The following is a 27,191-nucleotide window of genomic DNA, read 5'->3' as shown; positions in this document are numbered from 1 at the left end:
TTCAATGAGAAGTGAAACATAACAGGGTGTATGGTTCTGGTATTTAATGTAGTTAAGGAATGGGCTCTGATTACTCCCTCTGCCTATCCTTCTCCCCCACAATGGGCTGGGTTTGCATGACTTGAGCCTCCCTATCATAGCCAAGAGAGGGTAATACTGGGTTTTCTTATCACTCACTTAGAGGTGAGGCCAAGCGGAAAGGAGGAGGGGAGGGCTTGAAAGTTGTTAACAGTCAACATCAACAATGGAGTAAGACTAGGAGTTCAACTCGAGGATGGAAGATGACTTAGAGGATTGGGACGGGGAGGGTGGGGGGGACTCGAGGGAGGGTGGGGGGGAGTCGAAGGAGGGAGGGAATACGGGAATATGTGTATAAAAACAGATGACTGAACTTGGTGTACCCCCCAAAAAATAATAAATTAACAATGGAGTAAGACTATCACAGTGTGAGAAAAACTCTGAGAGGAAAAATAAGAAATGTGGTCTCTAGACACTTGAGAGTTTCACATTGTTCCAGAGAAACTAAGCATCATTCATTGATCAAAGAGGAATAGAAACTGAGTTTGGTTAACTGATGGTATGAGTGCTACATATAATCTCCTAGCCTTTCAGAGAAAAAAAGAGTGCATAAAAAGATTGTTACTATCCCTGTTTGCCTTCAAAGATTAAAGAGGATTACAGTCATCATGCAGAGATAATATTGTTGTAACAGTTTTAACAAAAAATTCTGTGGTTAAGACTTTCTCTCTTTTTTTTAAGTTTTAATTTTTTAAAATTAAAAAAAAATTAATGTAAGCGAGTTCCTAAGATTTTCACTATTATTTACCATAACAACCTTAAAAGCTTGTGTTTTCCATTAGGTTCTTCCTAATTCTGGACACGAGGAGAGGCTGGAGGTGATTCTATTAATCTGCTCTACAATTTATCTGCCCCCACCCCCCAATTTAAAAATGGAATGTTTGATTACTGGCATGTAAATAATTCTATGATATTGGCAACCCTACAACTTGCTTGAGAAAATAATAAAGTGATGAAACATCTAACTCATGATTAATGGACACTCCAGAACTCTCTTCCTTTCTCTGATTATCTTCCTCTGGGCATGTCACATCTCTTAACTGACTTAGAGGATGGATGAGACAATTAACCCACAATAATGTTTCAAAACACTTTACTACCTGTTTCAGTCCATAGTTTGAGTTTAGATTGAGGAGGCAGATGCCACTCTTAAAAGGAGAAATAATAAATGATATGCTTTAATTATGCATGTTTTCCATGTGGCCCAATTATCATTCATAGAAGACAGTATTCTTTGAAGGTTAAATTTTGTATACATGAGTGAGGAGATACTTCAACATTACAAAACTGAATAAAATCTAATTTTCTCAAAGAGAAAGATTTTGTACTCAAATATTATAATTAGTTACTATATATAGGATATCTGTAGAAAGAAATTGAATAATGTACTCTCTCAAAGTTTTAATTTAAGGATATATCTTTCCATATCAGGTGGTTCATGCATAACAATGGTTTTGAAATTATAGTGTTTTTTATCAAATCAAAAATCATTCAAAAATTCATGTAAAATATTTATTGACCATTCTTCTATGATTTGATGAAATCTAAGTAACCAAGAGTTCAAGACCAGAGGACTCTGACTGATATTATCTGTATGTGTAATGCTAAAAATAATTAATATTTATATTAAATCCATATCCTAGACTATTATACCATTTGACCCTTTATAAGCTGTCATGTTTCTGATTTACTCAAATGGCATATAACTGTCCAATGATTATCTCAGTAACAGCTTTATAAAAGGATAGTGGGAAGAATCAGAAAGCTGAGATAACAGGAAATGGTGAATAAAGAAGAGAAAAAAGTCAAAAATGGTTTAAAACGATTAAATATAAATAACTGAATAAACAGTGGTATCTTTTGAAGGATCTTTAAAGTTGACAAAGGAAGAAAGTTTAGAGGAAAATGAATGATCTGGTTTTGTAAATATTGCCCCAGAAATACAATAGGACAGGATATATTTGGATATAAAAGAATGTAGCTCAATATCAGTTTAGAAACTGGATTTTGAAGAATTGACATGTAGCTAATAGTCATATTACCCAATACCAGTGCAAGTCTGTGTGCCTGAGGCCAAACAACACCAAAAGGAGCAGAGAAAGATTTACTGCAGTGCCATGCAAGGAGATGGGTGGCTCATGCCTTAAAAGCCCCAAACTCCCCAAAAGCTTTCAACAAAGCCTTTTTATAGGAAAAGTGAGGGTGGAATGTTGTTAGTTGTTGCAGACTTCATGGTGTTATCCTTTGTTCTTGAGATCAGGTGATGATCTTCCTGTAAACCTCCACCCAAACCATTGTTATTCTCTGTTCTGACCAGAAAGGGCAAGGTCCCAAGGCTCAACTTTCACTCTCTGGGGTCCAGGCCCTGGCTAAGGGAGGAGGCTCCCTGTGAGAGCTGGTCACACTGCCTGGGAGCTGGTCCAGTACCCAGTCTGGGTCCTCCTGCCAGTGCCCAGGTCCGGCTGAAGAGGAGGATCTCCCCTGGCTCTGCCCTCAGGGCCAGGTCCCCCAGACCGTGCCCAGCAGTCACCTCTGGAGGAGCCAGGCACCCAGCACTCACCCAGCCCTCAAGCTCCTCAGGCTGCCTAAACGAGGGCCGGGTCCCTTGGGCTGCGACCCATGGAGACTGCCGCCATTAGGTTGTGGAAGAGAGGATGGGGGAGAGGTTCGCCGCTTCAAGGCCTGGGCTTGGCCAGTGGACAGCTATGGCACTCGGCTCTAGAGCTCTGCAGGACACAGACCTCAGCCTGTCCCGGGGCCCCCAGCTCACTTGGCAGCCTGAGTCCGTAGGTCCTGGTGGGCCTCCGGCAGAAGGTGGAGATCCGCTTCTCACGACACTCTCTACCACAAGGACCACTGGGAAAAGGACCTCTAACCTCTGGACACTAAAGTTCTCGCGATAAGGAGTGCTAAGGATCTCGCGTTAAGGGTCTCGTGCTAATAGCTGCACGCCTGCCCTGCCCCTATTACAGTCAAACCATTAACACCAGGCAATTTTTTTCTAGAAGAAAAATATAGCTAGAAGAGAGCTGGAAACCGGTATTTGTATCATTATACCTAATGCTTTATGTTCCTGTTTATTTATGGAAATATAGGACCTAAGAAAAATCAGAGAAATACAAATGAAGGCTCCTTATTTAATCCAGGTAAGAAGACACTTTCTTTACCATGGGTCGCAAGGAAACAGAGATTTCCCAAAAAGGAAAGGTATGTGATCCGTATGTAAGTATAAGTAGTAAAAGATATTTTTGTAAAAAAAAAATAAGAAACTGAAATTCAACTTCCTGATAACGAAGGTAGATACAGAGAGGAGATATGAAATAAGTCAAATGAAGGGAAGAAACACAATAAAAGGATTTTAAGGAAAAGGCTAAGAAAGTAAATAAGGTTAGATAAAATCATCCTAGAAGTTAAATAATGGACACCAAATACATGGGTTTTAAGACTTAGGTGAAGGAAAAGTATAGGGAAGTAATTAAGCACAAGATTCTATAAAAGTAAGAAGCATATAGACATACAGTAATTATTTCATGGTTTAATTTCATAGAAAAAGTATTACATATTTGTTAGAGAATATGTTTATAAGGAAAACCAGAGAATAGAGAGAAGCTTTAGTTTTATACAACTTTAATAATTATGGTACATTTGATTACAAAACAGATGTTTTAATGACAGAAGTAATAATGATATTCTTCTGAAAGTAATCTAGCTTAAAGTATATCATCCACCACTATCTCTTATATTACCTTTAAAATCTCTAGTTGTATACAGCCGCAAGTTTGTGAGTAGAAACGTACGGTTTACCCCCAAGACTTTGGGCATTCAGGAGCAAACTGTGCTATCAGGCTCATGCTTAGATTTCCTGTTTTTACTCTAAACAAAATTTTGGTATTACTGCCTACAAAGAAAAATCTAAACAAAATTTTAGTCCTACAGCCTACAAAGAGAAATCTGCTAGAGAAAAAAAATATACATTAACGCATGTATGTGAAATCTGAAAAAAATTGGTATACATGGTCTTATTTACAAAGCAGAAATAGAGACACAGATGTAGAGAACAAACGTATGGATAGCAAAGTGGGTGTGGGATGAATTGGAAGATTGGGACTGACATATATATATACTATTGATACTATGTATAAAATCGATAACTAATGAGAATCTATTGTATAGCACAGGAAACTCTGCTCAGTGCTCTGTGGTGACCTAAACGGGAAGGAAATCCAAAAAGAGTGGATATATGTATACATATTGCTGATTCACTTTGCTGTACAGTAGAAACTAACACAGCATTGTAAAGCAACTATATTCCAATAAAATTTTTTTTAAAAAATTAAAAAAAGAGAAAATTGCTTATATTCAGGTTTGGCATATAAATGAAGAGCAAATATGATAGAAGTTGGGCAAATTTTTACTTGCACTCTTGTAGATGTAGGAGATTAAAAAAATAAAGTAAAGCAAACAAACAAAACAAACACCAGACACACACACACACCATTTAAGTGAAAGACCAAGGTCCTTGACTCAGAGAAGATGAATACTGAAGTGAGAATCCTCATGAGATATGAAAAGATGGAGCCCAGAGCACAGAGTGGACAATTGCCAGTTGAGAAAAGGAGAAACATCTCCATGGAAATTGCAGAGAAAGATTCTTTCCTTGACCTAAGAAAGAGAATGCTAAATATATTGTGTCACATTAAATATGGATTCCTGTGGCCATGTGAAGACATATAATGCAATATGAGAAAGAATACTTCTTGCAAGCGACTAAAGATGGAAAACTTTGCTAATCAAAAACATGCCAAGAGCTAAACTTGTTTCCTAAATTTAGGAATGGAAATCAAATGACCCTATTAAATGCCAGACACTACATAAACCAAGGCCTTCAAGTTGTCACTCGCACAAGTTAAGCTCATATTCATCTCAAATAAGTAAAAGATGAATAATGTTTTAGGAGAGAGTGAATATACGACTTACGTAAATGGCTAACATTTTAGTGATATGACAAACTCTGCTATTTTTAGAGTCTCTAGCTTAGGGAGACAAAGTTCGGTCAGTATGTCAGGTGCTTCCCAAAGTTGAAATTGTATGAAATTAAAATAAGCAAATTCCAGAGAAATATGTATAGTGTGATGCTATAGAATAAAATCTATCTGAAGCAATATAAAATGGAAATGCCTAGACAATAGGCTGTAAAGATGGATATTAAATTAATAATATACTTTTTATTTGGTTACTAATATGGGAGCAGGGACCATCTGTATGTGTATTTTAAAAGAGGGAAAGGCAAATATGATGCTGGGATGCACAACTCTTGCTTGTGCTAGTCATATCATAGTCTGTGTGAATGGTGCTCCCTGGAATTATTCAATGCACAACCTGCCTTTTTGGAGGTGCAATGGGTAATGGTTAAGATGTGAGGCAGCCTTTTTCATTGCATCTTATACATAATATATACACTTATTTTTACAAGTTTTCATTCGTGTAAACTTTTATGAGTGAAAATGATTTTGAGAGAAAATTATCAGGTAAATATTTTCATACTTTGTGCTTGTTACAGTGTTAATGGCTTACCTAGAGAGGCTGAAACAGTTGTGAGAACATGTAAAGATTTTATTCTCAGACTGCTATTATTTCAAGGAGGAAGACACATGAGGACTTTGTGTATAGGTTCAATGAGACGGTTTTTTGAGGGGGGAGGGGTTTAATTTTTTTCTTCAGAGCTTTATTGAAGTATAATTGCTTTACAATGTTGTGCCAGTTTCCACTGTACAACAAAATGAATCAGCTATATTTATACATTTATCCCCATATCCCCTCCCTTTTGAGTCTCCCTCCCACCCTCCCTATCCCACCCCTCTAGGTCATCACCAAGCATCAAGTTGATCTCTCTTTGCCCTGCAGCAGCTTCCTACTAGCCATCTATTTTACATTTAGCAGTGTATATATGTCAGTGCTACTCTCTCACTTTATCCCAGCTTCCCCTTCCACCCTCCTCTCCCCATGTCGTCAAGTCTGTTTTCTATGTCTGTCTTTATTCTTGCCCTGCCACTATGTTCATCAGTACCATTTTATTAGATTCCATATATATGCGTTAACATAAGTTATTTGGAAGCAACCTAAATATGCATCAACAGCTGAATGGAAAAAGAAGATGTGGCATATATATACAATGGAATATTACTCAGCTATAAAAAGGAATGAGATGGAGCTATATGTAATGAGGTGGATAGACCTAGAGTCTGTCATACAGAGTGAAGTAAGCCAGAAAGAGAAAGACAAATATTGTATGCTAACTCATATATACGGAATCTAAAAATGGTACTGATGAACTCAGTGACAAGACAAGAATAAGGACACATATGCAGAGAATGGACGGGAGATCTCGAGGTTTGGGGGGAGCGGGGGGTGAAGGGGAAGCTGAGATGAAGTGAGAGAGTAGCATAGACATATATATACTACCAACTGTAAAATAGATAGCCAGTGGGAAGTTGCTGTATAACAAAGGGAGTTCAGTTCAATGATGGATGATGCCTTGGAGGACTGGGATAGGGAGGGTGGGGGGAGTCGAGGGAGGGAGGGGATATGGGGATATGTGTATAAATACAGATGATTGACCTTGGTGTACCTCAAAAAAAAATGTGGTATAGCTATATGATGGAATATAATTCAGCAATAAAAAGGAGTGAAATATTGATGCAGTTTCCAACAGGTATGAGCCTTGAAAACATGCTAAGTAAAAGAAGCCAGTCACAAAAGACCACATACTATATAATTCTGTTTATACAAAATGTCCAGAAAAGGCAAATCTATAGAGACAGAAAGTAATTTAATGGTTGGTTAGAGTCAAGGAGGTTGAGTGGAAATGAAGAGTGATATGAATAAATTTAGAGTGCTAATGGGTAAAGGGTTCATAGTTGTGGTGGTAAAAAAGTCCCAAGTTAGTTGAGGGGATGATTGTACAACTCTGTGAATATGCTTAAAACCTTTGAATTTTAAAGAGCCAATTGTGTGGTATGTGAATTATATCTCAATAAAGCTGTTAAAAAAGAAAAAAAAAAAAAGATGTGGCACATATATACAATGGAATATTACTCAGCCATAAAAAGGAATGAAACTGAATTATTTGTAGTGAGGAGGATGGACCTAGAGTCTGTCATACAGAGTGAAGTCTAGGTCAGAAAGAGAAAAACAATGAGAAGGTTTTTAACATGGGAGTATATACTTGGCAAACATGAGTCACTTGTATCTGGAGAGATGAGTAGCACACATTAAAGGTATAATAGAGCTTAGAGCTCTATAAAAGAAAATCCTGAGCTGGGGGCAAGAGACAGTGGTAAACTGAGGGAAACCAGTACAGCCAGTATAATTAGGACTATCAACAAACCGTTGAACAATAATAAATGAGAAAGTAATCTAGGGGATTACTGAAGTAGAAGTCAAGAAGTCACTACTTATAACAAAACGGACAGATTTTGATATGAAAATTAGAAGCAGGAGAGAAAGGAGCCTCTTATGGAGAAGAGAAAGAACTTTGTGGTCAAAAGATGTAAGTTTAATTCTTGAGTTCTCTACTGGTAAGCCTAGTTTATCTTCCTTTCTGAATCTCAGTTTTCCATAAAAGGGGTTTAATAATAATTATTTCATATAGGATTTTTGCTGTGTTGTTGATACATCTGTGTGGGTTACATGAATAGTGTAGGTAAGTATCCTGGCACATAGATGTTCATTAAATGATAGTTCTCTATTTTCTCCACCATCAAATCTGGAAAAAATCCCATTTCCCAAGGTATTTCAGATGATGAGTATGAAGTCACTTAGAGCTAGGCGTATGTATCAGGTAGGCAAGATTACATCAGATAAATATCCCACTGTATATATTTACAGTAAGAAAAGGTGTTTAATATAGGGATTTGGAATCTTAACTAATGATTGGAAGGTCTGTGTGGGTGAAGAAAGGAAAAAAAAAATTCTGTTATTTTCATGAAACCAGAAATTCTAAAATTGTAGGGAAGTTGCTACCAATGATTTCATGTGTCTGTCAAACCAAACAGGAAATTACTATAAAAATGCCTTAACGCTCTTATCTATGTCTTAAGCATCTCACATTAGAGCTCCTCATTAGCATAATCTTTCCTGGAATGGTTGCCACAAGATCCTAGGAAAGGTAGTAGCCAAGCTTCTCCCTTTACAGTTCAAGAATACTTTAGAATTTGGGAGAGATGAGTTACTAACAGGCAACCTGGTACAGGGTAAAATTTGGCTAATGGTATTTACACCTACTACAAAGTTGGTGAAAAAACAAAAACAAAAACTAATAAAGTGGGCTTTCTCTTCTTGGCATTTACCACAGGAACAGTTAAATATTTAATTGTGCAACTCTTTGCTTAATGTCCAGATATCTTACTAGACATTTAAACTCCATGAGGACAGAGACTAGGTGTGTGTTTTTCATTATTGTTTAGGCCTCCAACACTTGTTAGTCAAGAACAAAAACAAACTTTTGTTTTTCTAAAATGAAACCATCTGCAGAGATGCTTCCATTCTGAGGGCAGGCAACTATATACATAATTATGATGAAATTCTCTATCCCAGAATTGGGTTTTTGCTATTCCTTTCTGTAAACAAATGATCTTTAAAGTACTTTTTAAAAAGAATATCATCCCTTCAAAAGTGAGTTGTATATTCTACCTATTGTATAACCAAGACTTTCTGAAGAATTGAATGTGTTATTTTCCCCAGAGATTTCAATGATCCCAAGTCCAATGCAGTCAAAGCTTGAGATCAAAGAACCTGGTTTTCCTCCTTACCTGCCCACCTGATTTCCACACTCCACCAAATATCACACCCCAGAAGTTTCTGCTAGAAGAACAGTGTATCTAAGTACATGGCCATGAAATCAGATACAGCATTGAGACAGACAAATATGTAGGAAAATTTAATACCACATTTTAGGGCAACCCCTCTTGTTTTTATTTTAGGTATTTTGCTGTAAACTGGAAAGTCATTTTAATAAATTTTCAGTGATAGATTAATATATTCATCATTGAATATGCTATTAATTCCCTTGAGGGTGAAAGCAGATGGAGGGAAATATATGTTTCTCTCTCTTGAACCCCCCCCCACTTTGTGCTCTCTTTTAAACTTTACCTTCCACCTCAAGCTTATTTCTTTAATCAGTTAATCTGCTCTTGCTTCTGCATTTCTAGGTTTCGCTGTCTGTCAATCACTGTTGCTTATTTTTTCTTATCTGTACATTATAAAACATCGTGCAAACTCAATAAATATGTGTTGAGTAAAAGATTCTCAAATTTGTAAAGACATGGAATTCTAAAATTACAAATTTCAATTTAACAAATGTTTATTGATACAGGTCTTTTTTAACTTATTTTATCTCACTGAATTTTGTGGGCCGAATTCTGTGTGTTAAAATTTGCTGAATTGTGAATCGCAATGCCAGGAATTTTAAAACCGCACTCTAATGGCTTAACCACAGCTGTTTTTCACATACCAAGATAGAACTCAATTAGAAGGTTGAGAATCTGTGACTGTAGAAGGCTGGCCAGAGGGTCAGAGGAGCTGACTCATGACCATTCTCATTGTAGGTAAAGGACACATTGAGTTGGATAGTAGTCTTATGTCTTTAGTTTCTTACAAATAGCAGTTATTAGTATTGTCATGATTTAGTTGAATTTGTTGTTAATTGGGGTCTAGTGGAAGAAGTAATGCAATAAAAATACCTTTAGTGTCCTTTGCCCTGCTGAATTGATTTATGAATGATAAAATTTGAATAACTGCACATTGATATCCTTTGCCAGCCTCCATGCCTTTGTGAGCCTTGGGGAAGACAGGGAAGTGAAAAGAGATTGAGAAAGCAGGGCTGTCTCAGAACATGATTAGACAGTTGTGTATTGTTAAATGATTAATTGATATTTCAAAAGGTTTCAAATAAAATTAAAACACATTTCCTGAGTTGCATGTTTAATTTTATACTCAGAGTTGTTAGAGCTGGAATGCCTCTTAGTAGCAAATTCTTTTCACAAGTAATGAAAGAGAGATTAAAAAAACAAGGGTGAGATATCTAAGGCTGCATGGATAGAAGATGTAACAGCTGGATATTTGGCAGTGGTCTTGTGATGCTGATTCCTGTATTATGTTGCTGTTTTTGTTGCTTTTTGTTGTTGTTGTTGTTGTCTCCAACTTCCCTTAATTTTTCTTTCCTAATGTAGAGCAATGTTATGACTCAGTCTTTATTTTTCAGTGCCGTATTTTTGTTTATTGAATAGATTAATAAACAAAAGTGTGGGCCAAAATGATAAGCAGTGATTGTAAATATTTATAAACATGGGATTTTTTAAAAATTGATAACCTATATAAAGGGAATATAGGGGGAAAATATGGCTCAAGAAGCATATTTACATTAAAAGCCCAATGCCATTTTAAGGATTTAATTCTCTAAATTAAGGAAGGTAGATGCAATTTGATACCACATTAGAGAAGTAGATGCTAAAGAAATGTATCTAGAATCACATAGAATTTTATAAATTATTGATCAAATCAAAAGGGGAAGAATTTTCATAGCAACTGAAGTATTAAAGGATAAGTGACTTCGTATTCAATTTACTTGGGAAATAGCATAATAAACTTTAAGGAGGTTTTCCTGGCTGTTAATTTTTAAGCATAGAAAAACTTGACCCAGTTTTTTTAATGATATTTTACCTCCTGTCTAAAAGCCACCTGCAAATAACTTATTTGCATGGCGATGAAATGCAGAGGCGTTCATCTTCCTTTTGCTTATTACTGGTATAACAAACCTCCGTTCATGAACTACAGCATCGTTTTTGTTGCAAATGAAGAAGAATCAGCCAACTTTCTGCCACATCTGGCTGCTCATCTATAAGCTTTGAATAAACAGTAGACATTCAATTGCCAGCATCCATTCTTTAAAAAATCAGAGTTTTTTTCCCCACAGTCAAATTGCCCTTTACTATAATTGCATCTCATCTTTGACAACAACTGAGACTTTAAAAACAGATCAGGTTTTATGATGCAGGGTGGAAAACATTTTTTAGATAGTCTAAGAACAAGTCTTTTTGTAGTTCATATAATCTTTTCCCAATGTCCAATTACCCATAAAAATTAAAATGGTTACTACAGGCAGAATATTTTTTATAATATCAAAACTAGCATTTGCATCAAAAAGTAAATTCTACTTCTTTTTGAGACACTTACTGTAAAGTTACTAACTTTATGAAGAATCTAGAATCAACCTGAGTGAAATTTTAATGGCTTTCCATTGGACAAAGATGATGAGGGCATTTTAAGCACAATAGCTAAAGAGTATGGCATTTACAAAATATATTTAATTGAAAAATAAACAACTATAGCATTCATAAAATTCAAAGCCCAGCATTAGCGTTTCTCCTCCCACTGCTTTGGAATTAACTTCATTCTTCTTACCTTAAACTTCAAAACAGTTGCCTATAAATATAGTTATTATTTACAAATGTATGGAAATATCTTTCAGTGTAGCTATAAGAAAATTCACTAGAGCAGGGATCAGCAAACTCTTTTTGCAATGGAATAGATAGCAGTATCTCATAAAAATACTTCACCAGGTTGGATGCAACTATAAAATATAACAAGACTGTTTGTTTTCACTATTTATTTGCTTATATTAATAGAACCTCATAATATGAGAGGTTTTTTTTTTCTTAGCAGCTATTTCAAACTATTGACCCCAACTGTGCTTGTAACTTAATAACACATATATACCTTTGTCATTAGTCTTCTGCTTGTTTGATTCCTTTCCATTCCATTGTTAAACTTTTTCAAGTTTGTATAGGCCCTTATTTTAAACTGAGATTATGTTGAATTTTTATACATATTTATGTTATGGTCTATCACTCCCAGCTTAGTGCCATCTAAAGATTGATATTAACTTCTTTTATAATTGATCTATTTGTAATTTTCATAGATATGCAGAAGGTTTTATCATGTCTCAGAATTTTTGCATAATCCCATATAAATGATAGATACTTCTAGATTTTTAAAAATGGACAAGTCTTTGTAGGATTTATTTTAAAAATTCCGAGATGAATCCTGTGATTCCTAAATGTTCACTGACCTCAACTATGATCTTATGTAAAGAAAGGACTAGATATTCAAAGAGCAATCATATAGAAAGTAAGTTGTCTGCCTTACTAAGAGTGCTTTCAATCATTTTATCCTTTGGAGGGAGAAGTAAACGTCCATCCTACTGCCAGGCAGGAAGAGAATTCAAAGAAATTAGAGTGACTTCAAGGAGAGAATGAGGCTATCACTCTTCCTAAATTGTAGAATTTAGCAGTGCATCCATACATGATGAGATGGCTTTAGGAATCTTTGATATGTGTTCTCAAGACTTAGAGGATGGAACCAAACATGCCCAGATCAGACTTGGTACCAGATTCTTGCTTTCAAAATTCTGAAGGCTGTTGAGATAGTTTGTGATGGCGGGGTCAAGAAAGAGAAAAGCTGTCAGATTGCACTTATGCATTCTGGATGAACAGAAATCATGTAGGCCAATTAGATGCTATAGATGTAAGAAGCTTGTGTCCTCAGCTTGTATCCACTGGCAGGCAGTTGCAAACAGTCAGCTGGAGAACAAATAGTCCAGGTTAGAGAATAGGTAGGCACTGAGTTCCAAAGAACTCACAAATGTTCTCTGACAAACCAGCATTTGGGAGTCTGTCTCAAGAGAACAAAGGTCATATTACTTAAAAATCTTTTCATTCTTTTTGCTATAATCTTCCTATTATTCCTGCTATGATCCTGAAGAAACCATAAATAACAGAAGAAAAAGCACTGGATAAGCAAGGAAAAGTGGCAGAATTATCCACATCTCTTCCTGTGCTTATCAGTTCTGAGCTACAGGGGAAGAGTGAGGAGGGAGCATGTTTTGATTTGGTTGTAAGAATACAGTTTTGATGTACATTCAGCCAGACCTTTTAAAACCTGAAAATAAATTTACCTGAGTTAAATTTGTTTAATGTAAAATGTTGTTAAAAAATCTTTTGAGGACTTCCCTGGTGGTGCAGTGGTAAAGAATCTGCCTGCCAATGCAGGGGACACGGGTTCGAGCCCTACCCTGGGAAGATTCCACATGCCACGGAGCAACTAAGCCTGTGCGCCACAACTATTGAGCCTGTGCTCTAGAGCCCATGAGCCGCAACTGCTGAGCCCATGTGACGCAACTATTGAAGCCCATGCGCCTAGGGCCCGTGCTCCACAACAAGAGAAGCCACTACAACAAGAAAACTGCACACCACGATAAAAGGTAGCCCCCACCCTCCGCAACTAGAGAAAGCCCGTGTGCAGCAATGAAGACGCAACGCAGCCAATAAATAAATTAAATAAATAAATAAATTTATAAAAAAAAAATCTTTTGAGAGTTATTATATAGCTGGAGATTAGCTGGCGTTATTGTCAAGGAGTGGGGAAAAGATAGCCCAATAAGCATATTTGAAGGCAGTGATGGGGAAGGGTGTATTTTTCCTTTATACCAATAAGTTCAGGTGTAACTGACTGATAAATCTCTTAAATAAGAATTAGGAAAATCTTGACTAGTACTCATTTGCTTCTTTAGTCATGTTTCTTTCTCAAACACCTGCCTATTGACAACATTTTTTGAAATTTGGTTATATCTTCTTTCTCATATAGTAGGGATGATCTGTCTATGTGTGTGTATATATACATGTGTATATGTATATATATATGTAGTCCCATATGTATGGTAAGAGTATATCCTGAGTTTCCTTCTTATAGATTGCTCATGACTAAGATCGTAAGATAAGATACCTACTTTCAGAAGAAAGTCTTAAGACAATTAAAGGGAAATGAGAAAATAAACAGAATGGCGTATTCTCAGCCTTGGATTTGGATATGACTTTAAGTCATCTCTCCAGGCTAAAACAAATCTCCATTTTTCTCAAATATACTATTTAATTTCAGGATTGAGATGTTATATTTGTCTGATATCTGTGTGCTTGTATGGATGTATGTGAATGCATTTGTGTTTTGTTGTTGTAATTTAAGTTTTGTAGAATTTAACTGTACTTTGGGAGATAAGTCCTCTAAAAAAGATAGGTGCAGAATCTATTTCATCTGTTGAGTTAAGGAAGTAGAGAATTTGTTGATTGTTGTTTCCAAATTGATTATAGAGAGGACACAATCATTTCAAAGATAAAAGAAATTAAAATTTGCTTATACTCTGGATGTGAATATATGATGCTTACAAAGAGATCCAGATTATACTAATGAAGAAGATGCCCCTGATTCTCTGTAGCTTTATTCATTTCTCTTCCCTCTGTTGCCTCTTCATCAACTAACTATCCCAGGAATTGCCCTGAAAGTATTATTAAATAGATAAAGAGAAGTGCAAGGAAACTTTGGGTCCCTAGAGCAAAATACTAATTGGCTGAAAAATGAAAATTGGCACTAGAAAATGAAAGGTGGGTTGTTTGGAAAAGAGAGAAAACAGATCAAAGTAGGCTTTCTTTTTTCTCCAGTAAGATAAAATGGAAGCAATTCTTTCACTAAAAAAAAAGGTAATAAAGCCATACCATTTTTAATGTTCATTAATTGTTCCTTGAATTTTCTAAAGAAAAGAAAATAAAACTAATGTATAAAATCTTATTCCTTATTCCACCTTCTTACATTGAGTCACTCTAAGATATCTCACTTTTTCTTCCCCTCGTGTTTCTTTAACTATTAAAAGGGAAGGTATTATTTCTTACCAGGCTGTCAAAGTTCTTAAAACATTTAATTGACTTATGTATATAGGATTTTGAAAATTAAAAATTGTTATACAAATGTGAAGCATTTTTCCCTTTACTCTTTACTCACACCACAACCTTACTCTGTCAAGTCCCTTGTTTCCTGATCATTATTTCAGGCCCTTTTCAGTATGTCTGTTGAGGGCAAAGCCATGTAGCTGGCATGCGTAGAGACTTGATCAAGAAGCAAATTAATATTAAAAGATGTGCTGGAGCAGAACACTTGAGAAATTAAACTCAGAAGAAAAAAAAGAGAGAAATACCTTTACATATGAATGTCCACAGTAACAAAACCATAACTAAAAAAAAAAAAATCTTATTTACTTTTAATTTTGGAACTTATAGCATATTTTCCAGTTCAAGACAGAGTCAAACGTTCTTTATTTTTCTATGAATGGGCTATTTTATAAAACAGGCAGCTATTTTTGATTTTCTCATTGTCTTTTAGCTAATTCTGTGTAGCTGGCCCACAAAGCTAAAAGTGACCCCTCACACTAAAGGAAAGCTGGATGTCAGTTCTAGTATCAAATCATATTTCTACATAATAAATAAGTAAACATTTTTGAACAGGGAAATATTTTTTCCTTTACTATGTAATGTGTTACTTTGTGGGCTGCTTTTATAATGAGGTGGTAAATTTACTCTTTGAGATTATACAATATTGGAATAATTATTAAGAAGTATATTAATAGGGAGCTCCCTGGTGGTCTAGTGGTTAGGACTCAGCACTTTCACTGCTGTGGCCCAGGTTCAAAAGAGCACATTGTAATAAAAGGTGTCTTTTATGGATTTCTAATAGATCAGTTTTAACTTTTTTCTTAACAGTTTTATATTAAAAATATATTTACTGGATATTCTTAATCAGGTAAAAAGACATAGAGTTATGAAAATTATATAGCAATAGTATGGAATCTAGTTAAAACCCAATCTATTCTTCAATTTTTCTAAGAACTTTAGGGCGTTTCAGCACCAGAGTCAGATTAGCATCATATTGCTTTGTTCAAAGAGAGTATACAGAAAGATATGACATATAAAACAAAAGAAAATTCAAGACTAAGAAACAGATTTATGTTAATTGTGTATTAAAAAGCACCATCTTTTGATCATTTTGACAATTGGTTTGCACTATCTTCTGATAGTCACTGTTTCAGGCACATTGTTTCTGTGTTTCTGTTGCCTCCTTGACACTGCAAGACTCAAAATGTTCTCATTGGTCAAGTTCAGGAAGCACCCCAAAGATTAAGTTTTTCAGATATTAAAACATCAATTACAAAGCCTATTGAGGAAAAAGGAATGCATCATTAGAACAGCCTTGATAGATAGATTTTATGCCATGTGGCTTTTCGTTTTGACAGAGACTTATTTAAATCTCTGTGTTGAAAAGGGCTCTGATGCCCTATCCAGACTCAGGCTGTCACAGGCAAGATTTGGCACATATCTAAGTAGTGCTAAGCAAGTATAACCAAAACATATTAAATACCTTCTTGAAATAGTCTTTGTTTAGTTTCTTTAGATCCATGTGTCTGTATTTACTCATCTGAAAATGGGGTGACTGATAGATACCTGTTTCAGTATTGACTAAGTTAATATGTTTAAAGTTGCTTAGAAGAGTGTCACTATCTAGTAAGGACCCAATGAATGTCATCTGGTGATAGTAATAATAGTAATAGTGGTAGCAGCAGCAGTAGTAGCAGTAATAGCAGTATCCTCTTGTCACTTTTGGACAATAAAGCCTGCATCAATATAAGGATAATATTATAAGTGGCACTCAATCTTTACATTATTTTGATAATTCAAACCCTCTCAGCTTATGTTGTCTTCTCATCTCTAGAAGTGCCTCTGATGCCAAGTTAGGCATGATTTTAATCAGGCATACAATTAAATCTAATAAGATCCAAACCATTTTATAGTTTCAGATAGGAGTCCATATACAGATGTCAAATGAGATTTTCAGAATAAGGGAAAAATGTTGCATATTTGGAAAACAATGGGTTTTAGTTAGCATTTAAAACATTAATTAGAGCAGTTTTCCCTTTATCCACAAGCAGAAGCCATTTGTTAGCCATTTGTGATGTTGAAGTAACCAATAATGTACAGAGTTGCTAGAGATAGTGTCAAATTTTAGAGTTTCTTGTTTTGGTGAGGTGTTCCTTTTTTTTTTCAATATCATGAATTTTGAAAAATTTTTGTTCAAGGCAAAAGATAGAAAGCCTATTTTGTGGACCGGTGAGGAATTTGCTAAAGGCAAACCCCTAGATACATCAGAGTGATTGGATTCGACTATCACACATAAAAGCAGCGGTTCATGTGTGTAGCACTCCCCTTCTCTGATCTGAGAGAGAATATGTGTGTTCACAACATCACCTACAGGTGATTTTGTTCATCGTCTTGGCTGAATATTCCTGGTTTGTTGTTTAATGATTTGTATCATTCTCTCAGTTAGCAATTCCTGTGTCCTTTGCTTTGGATGCCTATCAACTCTGCAGGATGTGTAGAGAAATTCACTTACTCTTCCAATGAAAGAGAAGGAATCTTGTTGCAAGTGAAGATTATGCATTTTTGTGATTACTGACAAAGGCCTTGAATTTTTACAGGACCAACAAAATTCTGTTTCAGGCTTCCCTCCTCAATTTGGAACCCATGTTAGCCAGGAAGAAGAAGTGACATCTTGTTCAAATTTCTGATGTCTTAAATCAAGACTTCTGGGTTTTGAAATCATTGTTCTGTAGTCCACTATTAATAACCATTCTCTGCTGATCAAGTGGCAACCCAGGTCTCCTAGTGCAAACCAGGGCTGGAAGTAGTTGCAGCAGAGACAGAGGTATGCACTGTTTGATGTCTTAAATTATTAGACTACCATACTTTGTTCCGCAAATGGTAACAGATTTTGAATTATAAGCTTGTAATAGGTTATCTATTTATTCATAAAGACAGGTGTAGTAAGTACCAAAAAATGGTTTCTGGACCTGAATATATACTTAATAAATTTATTTCTTTTATGTTCGGGAAACAAAATATATATGAGTTTTTCCTTTTTCATTATAGCATATTTGGTGTGTAGGTTAAGGAAAGTCAGAACGAGCATAATGGTAAAAAACATACATAAAAATCAATTAAATGAACTACTTTGTATGCTTGAAATTTTAATGAATCCTTAAAGAATTTCTGGAACCATAATGGCCCTTGGACTAAAATTTCTCAAATCATTTCTTATTGGTATATATGCCTTATCTTATTAATATTTCAGAGAACCATGCTGTTAAGCTTTACTAGGTTTTTCTATGTTTGCTTTTTAAATTTTTTTTAGATTTTTATTTTGTTCTTTAACAAAATGTTTTATCTGACTACTAAACCAAAACATATTGTATATAAAGGTCACTGCCTTATCTTTTGTGTAATATCTAAATTTATTATAAACCAGGGTGACTGACTTTCTTCAATTAAATTTACAAAAAAGAAAAATCAACGACTACCAAAAAACCTCATTAAATCAGGGTGTGTGTTCTTTTTGAGTTTGCATTCTAATTCATTTTTTGACTGACTTTCTTTTTCATTGTTGTGCCTAATTCTAATATTTTCTATTTTATATCAATTTCTAGTTTGCCTCAGGTTAGAAAATCTGAAAAACGAACTTGGAAAAATTGTGTGTTTCTCAGAGTTAATGAAACCCAGAGAAGAGGTGTAAAATAAAGACTCCTTTAGGCTTTCAGTAGATATTTGTACTTTGGAACCTGTCCTTTGTAGCTTATAATATAATGCAGACAACATAATGGCTGATCACAGTGCTGAGAAGTCCTAGAGATGCTATGAGACGTAACCTAATCAAGGTCATGTGATGAAGCTTTTTTATTTTTTTAAATTTATTTATTTATTTTTATTTATTTATTTATAAATTCATTTATTTATTTATTTTATTGGCTGTGTCGGGTCTTTTTTGCTGTGTGTGGGCTTTCTTTTTAGTTGCGGTGAGTGGGGGCTACTCTTTGTTGTGGTGCATGGGATCCTCATTGCCGTGGCTTCTCTTGTTACAGAGTACAGGCTCTAGGTGCCTGGGCTTCAGTAGTTGCAGCACATGGGCTCAATAGTTGTGGCTCATGGGCTCCAAAGCAGAGGCTCAATAGTTGTGGCACACAGACTTAGTTGCTCTGCAGCATGTGGGATCTTCCTGGAGCAGAGATCGAACCCGTGTCCCCTGCATTGGCAGGAGGATTCTCAACCACTGCACCACTTAGGAAGCCTGAAGCTTTTTTAAAGAAGGAACATATTAGTTGAGATTTAAAAAAAATATATAGGTAGAAGAAGAACAATAGGAAGAGCAAATTCCCAGATGGAATCATGGTTAAAGACTTTGTGATACATTAAAAGACCTCTAAGAAGGCTGGTATGGCTGGACGTAGAGGGCCAAGAAATGTATGGCATGAAATGGAGCTGGAGAGGTAGAAAAGGAGAGAAATTACACAAGTTACTTACAAATTTGTAGTCCATGGAAAAGATTTATATTTAATTCTAAAATCATTGAGAAATATTAGAGTTTTAAAAAGAGAAAGAATAGCCTATACATTTTAAAAATCAGAGGGACTGGAAATAAATATATGTACTGTTTCTTCCTAAACCCCTTTCTTAGATCCAGTACTCCTATTGAAGATATTTTTAGTTGTTTGCATGGATTTTGTTCTACTAAAAACAGACATGTTCTCAAGTGTCCTACACGTGGCATCACAAGCAATACCAATTGATGGCAGTAGCTAACAAGAAGAAATATATTTTCTATATTTGACCAAAAAGGGTAAAACATGCAAGGGAATTGTGATATAATGTTTATGTAAATAGATCCTTTTTACATGTTAACTTCAGAACTTTGTTCTAGAGAGTGAATTTGTCAGAAGGCTGATCTTGGTTAAGTAAGGTAGCTTAATACACGTTAGGGGTAGGTGTGTGTGTGTGTGTGTAAATATATATACAGCCAAATCTAGCATTGTTTTTATTAGTCTAATTCTTACTTCATTTTTAAGATAGAGGAAATAATTTATGAGTAAGTCTTAGAGCATCGGTATTTGTATTATAGCTTACGCTATTACTTAAGGTTAATTAATGCTATAAAAATGCAAACATAAGAACAGATGCTAGTTCAGAATAAATGTATAAGAAGTTCATTTGAGCAGTATTGGGAAATATTCCTATTTTACATTGAGTTCCCTTGAAATAGGCTCTGGGATGGAAAAATGCAAAATGTTTACTGGAATGCTCTTGGGATAATCACCTATTAGGAAGTGAGAAAGGCAAAACTGGGCAGAGGGCTATGCTTACCTGCAATGTGGATGCAACTTGCTAGATTTAACCAACCGACCAACCAGCAAACCAACCAACCAACCAACAAAAACTAGAATTCTCAGTTGAATTTGAATTTCAGATAAACAATGAACAGTATTAAATAGAAGTAATTCCCAAGTATTCCCCTGGGAAATATGTTAAAAATGTGTTTGTTGTTTATCTGTAATTCAGATTCAGTTTGACATGCTGTATTTTATCTGGCAACACTAAAATGAGTCCTTTACCAATTCTCCTGAGAACCATTTTGCCAAAATGAGGCAAAGGTAGTGCCTTTGTGTCCTTACACATTAGCCAGTCATAGGCCAATGATTGCCCTCTTGATAGAGGCAAAACCTTGGAAAAGTTAGTTCCTCTTAGGTTGTCTAAGGGCAATGCTTAGTGGAGGGTACAGATGTGAACAGTCAAGTACTGATATTCCTTATGATTATGAGATGGTTGTGTTCCTATGAAGGGGTGATCTGGATGGTGAATATCACTATCTAGTACAGTAATTTCTCTTATGTCAGTTGCCAGAGTGATCTTTAGATAATATTTCTGTGTCGTTGTTTTGTTTTGTAGTTGTTATGACTCTGTTCTCTTAATAATTAATTTTCTGCCTTTGTGTGCCTTATAGAAAACTAAGGAATTACAGATAATGATTTCTTTAGAGGAAAGAAAATTTGTGCTGACTTACTTGTAGGACTTCCTTTCTTTAGCTTTTACCAAGTCTGAAAAAAAAAGAGCAGTAAAAATGCATATGTATATGCAATTTTCAGTGTATTGAATTTCTTGGTAAAGTAAAAGGCATTATAATTGTTGCCTGTTTTACTGTGAAAGAGGAGAGAGAAAAATAAAATTCACTATTTCTTTTAACAAAAAAAAGTTTTTGCAATGGCTCTAGCCTCTTTTACGTAAATGACTTAATTTGACTTCTCCTTAGAAATAAGAAAGAACAACTCTCAAGAAGTAAGGAGGAGAGTACCTTACTTGAGAAAGAAAAAACCTTGATAGCTATGAAATGTAATAAACACTTCATAAAATGAACACCCAGTTTTCATGAGATTCTATAGAGTGACAAATCTAATTTCAAAAAATTCTAATTTGTTATAAAATCCAACATTATCCTTATAAGGTTATTAATTTTAAAGGATGGGACTTTTTAAAGATCTTTTATTTAGTCAAAGATTTGGTTAAGCAAAGCACAATGGGGCATTTTTAAACTCTCCCAAAGGCTGCTTTTATTGTTCCTTGTATAGTTATTATGGTCATGTGGAAAAACTATGTTAAATATTCTGTAATTGGTTGCTATATTTTATCAAGTTTAAGTATCTAAAAGTAAATATGTTTTGATATTGAAATAAAATAATTGCCCTGAAACAGGAGATGTTAATTCAAAGTCAATACCCTCCAGGGCCAGACAGATAAACACAGAAGACAATAGCAACTCTGGTAAAGTGGTGGCTACATACTCAACATAAAGATGTTCAAATTTAATTATAACATTAATAATCTACTTCCCAGGTAGCCAGACTTTGAGACAAGCAGTGAATCAGTTGATAACTCTTGAAAGAAAGACCATCGGAGACCTGGTATCATTACCAATTTGGAAATGTCATAGTGTAAAACATAGTTAAAACAGTCATGAGAAATGAAGATGTCTTAAGTATCATTTTCTTGTAAGAGAGATAAAATTCTTTAAATAATGAATATTATTAAAATAGTAAATATTATTTAAATAGTAAAAACAGGGGTTTAACTGAGAGGATAAAATAATTTCTTGGACACCTGGGAAATGAAAAATCATTAGGTAGATGCTCATTTTTCTCTACTTATGGGTCTACATGGTTTCTAGTCTCTATTCATCTGTTCTATTATCCTCTCTGAGACAGGATTCCTGAACAAGTCTCTTAGAATTTACTCCGCTAAACTTAAGTTGAGCCGTGATTGGGTTGCCATGGTGCCACTTCTGGCCCCCTGCTCCTATATGCCTATAATTAACACACTAGACTATCTGATCTCCTAAATCAAATTCTTGAGAAAAAGTTGGTCTATTATTCACTTCTCCTTGTGTCAGGCTTCCAATCCTCTTTTTTTAACTGAGCTGTAATCAGAAAGCAAGGTCATGAGGCACAAATAGGACCTCCTTTAAGCTGTCTGCTTTATCACAATGCCAGATGAAGACATTTAAAGACTGTGTGCTGGAAAGGTTATGATGGCCAATCATTATGTAATTCAAAACCAAAATAATTTGAAACTATAAAATACACACTTGCTGAAACTAAATAGCTAATTCTAGTTTACAGAGTTCTGGGTAAGACCATGAAAGTGGAACCTTTCAATTTTTTATATATATATGTACATTTTGTACCCTAAATATTGAAGCACATTTCAGCCTGTCAGAGGGCAATCCAACATAGGCTGATTACATGTTCAGGTCTAATCTCACTCTATCTCTCAACCCAGATTATCCCTCTGCTAACAAAGAAAGATTTGAAGGTATTTCCTTCCCCAGAAGTAGGGTGGGGTAGCTTCCTTGGACAGAAATCAGAGTACAAGCTGATTCAGTATTTGCACTGTGTTCTGTTTGCTTCAGACTGAGGTTCTAACAAGCTCAGACTCCTTGCGACCACCTCACTAGGGACAAAGTCATTAGGAATGATCCATCTTCTTCCCATGTCCCTTCCTGTAGGCCTTCTTTCTGTCTTTCCCCCAAATTTCTTTGCCTTCTTCCATTCTGCTCTCTGTGTCTTCTTACCTCCTTATTTAGCAAATTATATTAATGTCAGATTCCTAATTCATTCAAAGGGGATAACAGTAAAGAATAAGGACATTATTAGGTAAATACTGAACTGGGCCATCTTCTTTTCCCCTTTTCTTAGCTGAGAATCCTTGGCTCATTTAGTAGCGAAGCAAAATGTGTATAATGTCTCCTAGTGATCTAGTGGCAGGGTAGCATCTGACATGAGTGAGTCAGACCCTAAATTTACAAATACCACCTGGTGAATAAGATACTACCAATAATTTCAACTTGCTGATCTATATTCTTAAGTTTCTTATGGTTAATTACTCCAAGCTGCTGTTTAATGAAAATTTCCAACTTTTTAAGAAATTGAATGAAAAATATCAATGTTTTGATAATGCTGTAGATTATTCACACATGCAGATTTTACCAAACTGAAGTCTGTTCTTCCCTAACTGAAAGTGGCAAAATCAAGTCTAAAAGATTCAGCTTATATTTATTCAGTAATGCTACACAAATTCACTCAAATGTTTTACGTGATCTCTGAATGGTTACTTTAAATTCAGTAGTTCTTAACCAGGGACAGTTTCACTTGCCAGGGGATATTTGGCAATGTCTAGAGGCATTTGTGATTGTCACAAGTTGCAGGGGGACAATACTTGCATCTAGTAGGTGGAGGCCAGAAGTGCTGCTAAACATCCTATAATGTGTAAGACAACCCCCTGCAGTAAAGAATTATCTGGCCCCAAAATGTTACTAGTGCCAGTGTTGAGAACTGGTGCTCTAAATAGTTCTTACTTCATTATTCAATCAATAATATGTGTAAAGTGACTGTCACATAAATAATAGTAAATAATATTTTACTGTGCATTTATTATATCATTCTATGTACTTTACATGCATTAACTCAATTTATCCTCTTTTCATTATACAATAAGTCATGCTATAATCCCCATTTTACAGATGAGGAAACTGAGATACAGAAGAGTAATTTGCTGACCATCACATAGCTAGTAAGTGATACACCTGGGATTCAAATCAGGCAGTTTGGGTTCAGAACCCCACTCTTAACCACTACAGTAAAGGGAATCAAATTCTGCTTCTTTTAATATTTATTAATTTTAATAAATAAATAATAAATTAATAATTATTTTTTAATAAATAAATAAATTTTATTTATTTGTTGGCTGCATTGGGTCTTAGTTGCTGCATGTGGGCTTTCTCTAGTTGTGGAGAGTGGGGGCTACTCTTTGTTGTGGTGTGAGGGCTTCTCATTGCAGTGGCTTCTCTTGTTAAGGAGCATGGGCTCTAGGTGCACAGGCTTCAGTAGTTGTGGCATGTGGGCTCAATAGTTGTGGCTCGCAAGCTGTAGAGCACAGGCTCAATAGTTGCGGTGCATGGGCTTAGCAGCTCCACGGCATGTGGCATCTTCCCGGACCAGGGGCTGAACCCATGTCCCTTGCATTGGCAGGCAGATTCTTAACCACTGCTCCACCAGGGAAGCCCAAATTCTGCTTCTCATTTCCCTTCACTTCTCCCCATGGTCTTGCAACTTGAAGAAGACCTCAGCAAATCTCAAGCTACAGAATGCCTAATTTTTTTTAATTGAAAGGTAACTGATTAATCATTCCTTATTCCCAAGTCCAGATTAATTCAGATTTTTTTTTAATAAATTTACTTATTTTTTGGCTGTGTTGGGTCTTCGTTGCTGCACATGGGCTCTCTCTAGTCGCGGCGAGCTGGGGCTACTCTTCGTTGTGGTGTGCAGGCTCCTCATTGCTGTGGCTTCTCTTGTTGTGGAGCATGGGTTCTAGGCACGTGGGCTTCAGTAGTTGCAGAACACGAGCTCAATAGTTGTGGCTCACAGGCTCTAAAGTGCAGGCTCAATAGTTGTGGCACACGGGCTTAGTTGCTTTGCGGCATGTGGGATCTTCCTGGAGCAGGGATCGAACCCTTGTCCCCTGAACTGGCAGGTGGATTCTTAACCACTTTGCCACCTAGGAAGCCCGAATTCAGATTTTGAATAATATGATTAAAAAAAGAAAATATAACCTCTAGCTCAAATCATTAAAGTTTACATTTCACCAGTCAAAAATTTAGGTGTGTGTATTATAGACATTTGCACTAATAATCTAATGTTTACTTCTTTTGAATTCTATTGCAGTATTTGTTATATTCATTTTATAATATCCATATATAAAAATTAAATAGTAACTTAATAGAATTTATTTTATATAGTTTAGTATTTTAATTTATCTTAATGTCTAAAAGATAATATTATTTTGTTTTATAATCTTTAGATGCAAATTCTAGCCAGCATCCAGATATTGATTTCATATGTATGGTACTTAAAAACTATAGTCAGAGACTGTTTCTGAATATTTTGCTTATAGTTTCATCCAATTAAAATCTTTTTAACATTTTAGCTTTTTTTTTTTTTTTTTGGTAATAATGATTTCATTTTTTTAAAGGAAAAAAAAAAATGAGAATTTTATTTCCCTTTACTTGGCATATTGGTGTTCAAAGCTTCAATAATAATTAGTACAGACATAATATTTCCCAATTGATAACACTCTTATTTAGTGAGGCAAAGCATAAAATTAGGTAACTGGAAATGACAGAAAAGTACAGGCTATAGTAATAATATAGCGTGAGAAACAATGTGCTTTCCCTTTTTATGTGGTATTCCAAGTCAAGAGGAGAGGCATTCAAATGCTTAATAGACCCAATGTCTACCTATGATCACATTTATACAGTTTTATATTGACAGGCTTCCTGAAGTACATTTATGTTCCACTGATGGTATATAAACAGTGTTCACTTAAAAAAGTTATGTATGTAATATTTATTAGGAAAAAAAAAGCGCTGGTTTTCCACTTATGTTGAGAATTTTAGCAAATCCAGTCAACTCTTTCAAGTACTGCTTCCTTCCTCCATCTGCTCTTGCCACTGAAGTTCAGGCCAACATTGTTTCTTGCTTCTAAATGTGCAAAAATCTCTTACTATGTCTCTTTGCTTCCATTTCTGCTCCTCTGTACTCTGTTCTCCATAGAACAAAGAGGTCTCTTAAGAACATAAGTCAAATCATACCAGTCCTCTGCTTTAAACCATCTCATGCTACTCATTTACTTAGAATATCCCCCAAACTCCCTATTGTGATCTATCCCATGAACCCCATTCAGATCCCATCACTCAGCCTCTACTCATGATTCACTTTTCTCCAGCAAAGTGGTCTTTTTTTTTTGGTTTGTTTTTTTGAATTGTTCCTCAAACATCTTGGGCTCAGTCTTGCCTTAGGACATTGACACTAGCTCTTTCCTCTGCCAGAAACATTGCTTTTCCAAATCTTTTGGCTAACTCCCCTTGAGGTTTTAGCTTAAATGAAATTTTCTTGGTATCTCTTAGGAAGTAGAATAGACCCTCCAAGAAACTTTTCTATTTATTTTTTTAAGATTGATATTTTCTGAAATAAAGTATTTTGGGCAAAATATTATGTGATTAAGATATGAAAGGAAAACTATACATGTTTTAATTTTACACCTTTGATGCGATTATTTTCTGTGTACCTATCACCTATCATTTTCTAGAAGCTTCTCAAAATTTCCAAATAAACAACATGTATATTGAGTTTATTCCTCCTGGACAGATTCTATTTATACCTTTAATTTTATAACTCAGAGTAGTTGACTTATACCTTTTATTCCCTTAGGGTCCTAGGGAAATAGCTGCAAAGAGTCACACTCTTTGGACCCCATGAACACACCTTTGCTCACTCCCTCCTTACAGCCACAGGAGGGCCTTTCTGCATTTGCTCTACCTCAGATTCCTGTTTCCCTTCTGAAGCTTTAGGGTAAAAATCTGCACTCCTGCTCTGCCATCTGCTTTTACTATTCTTTTCTTTATCCATCCCCCTATTGCCACTTTCACTGATTATCCCCAGCAGGATAAAGCTATTTTTAGTAAAATTCTGCTTAAGGGGAATTGATGGCTGGGGAGAAATAATTGCAGTGTTGATAATATTTATCAGAAGGCAAATCTTCTGTATTAAAGGAGAGAAACTCATTACTAAATAGAATATCTTGAGTCAGGAATTTAGCAAGCTTTTGGGAAACACTTTCATGATATGGAACGGGAATTCACATTTAAATTTTGAACCCACAAGATTGAATTGAGCAAAGTAAACAGAGTTTTAACAAGTATAGCAATGAGTCTGGTCAAGACAGTTTAGGCATCAAATCCTATTTGCT

The 27,191-nt window shown here is 35.4% G+C and overlaps 1 protein-coding gene across 17 annotated transcripts in view; it reads left to right on the top strand.

Annotated features, from left to right (window-relative positions):
- PCDH15 (protocadherin related 15) overlaps window positions 1-27,191 on the top strand; it is a 764,244-nt gene that overhangs the window by 222,739 nt on the left and 514,314 nt on the right. The gene's annotated exons all lie outside the window — the stretch shown is intronic.

This window comes from Hippopotamus amphibius, chromosome 5 (genome assembly GCF_030028045.1).
Source record: "Hippopotamus amphibius kiboko isolate mHipAmp2 chromosome 5, mHipAmp2.hap2, whole genome shotgun sequence".
Classification (NCBI taxonomy): domain Eukaryota; kingdom Metazoa; phylum Chordata; class Mammalia; order Artiodactyla; family Hippopotamidae; genus Hippopotamus; species Hippopotamus amphibius.
Note: the sequence above shows the minus strand (reverse complement) of the source record. Positions and strands in the feature narration are given on the sequence as shown.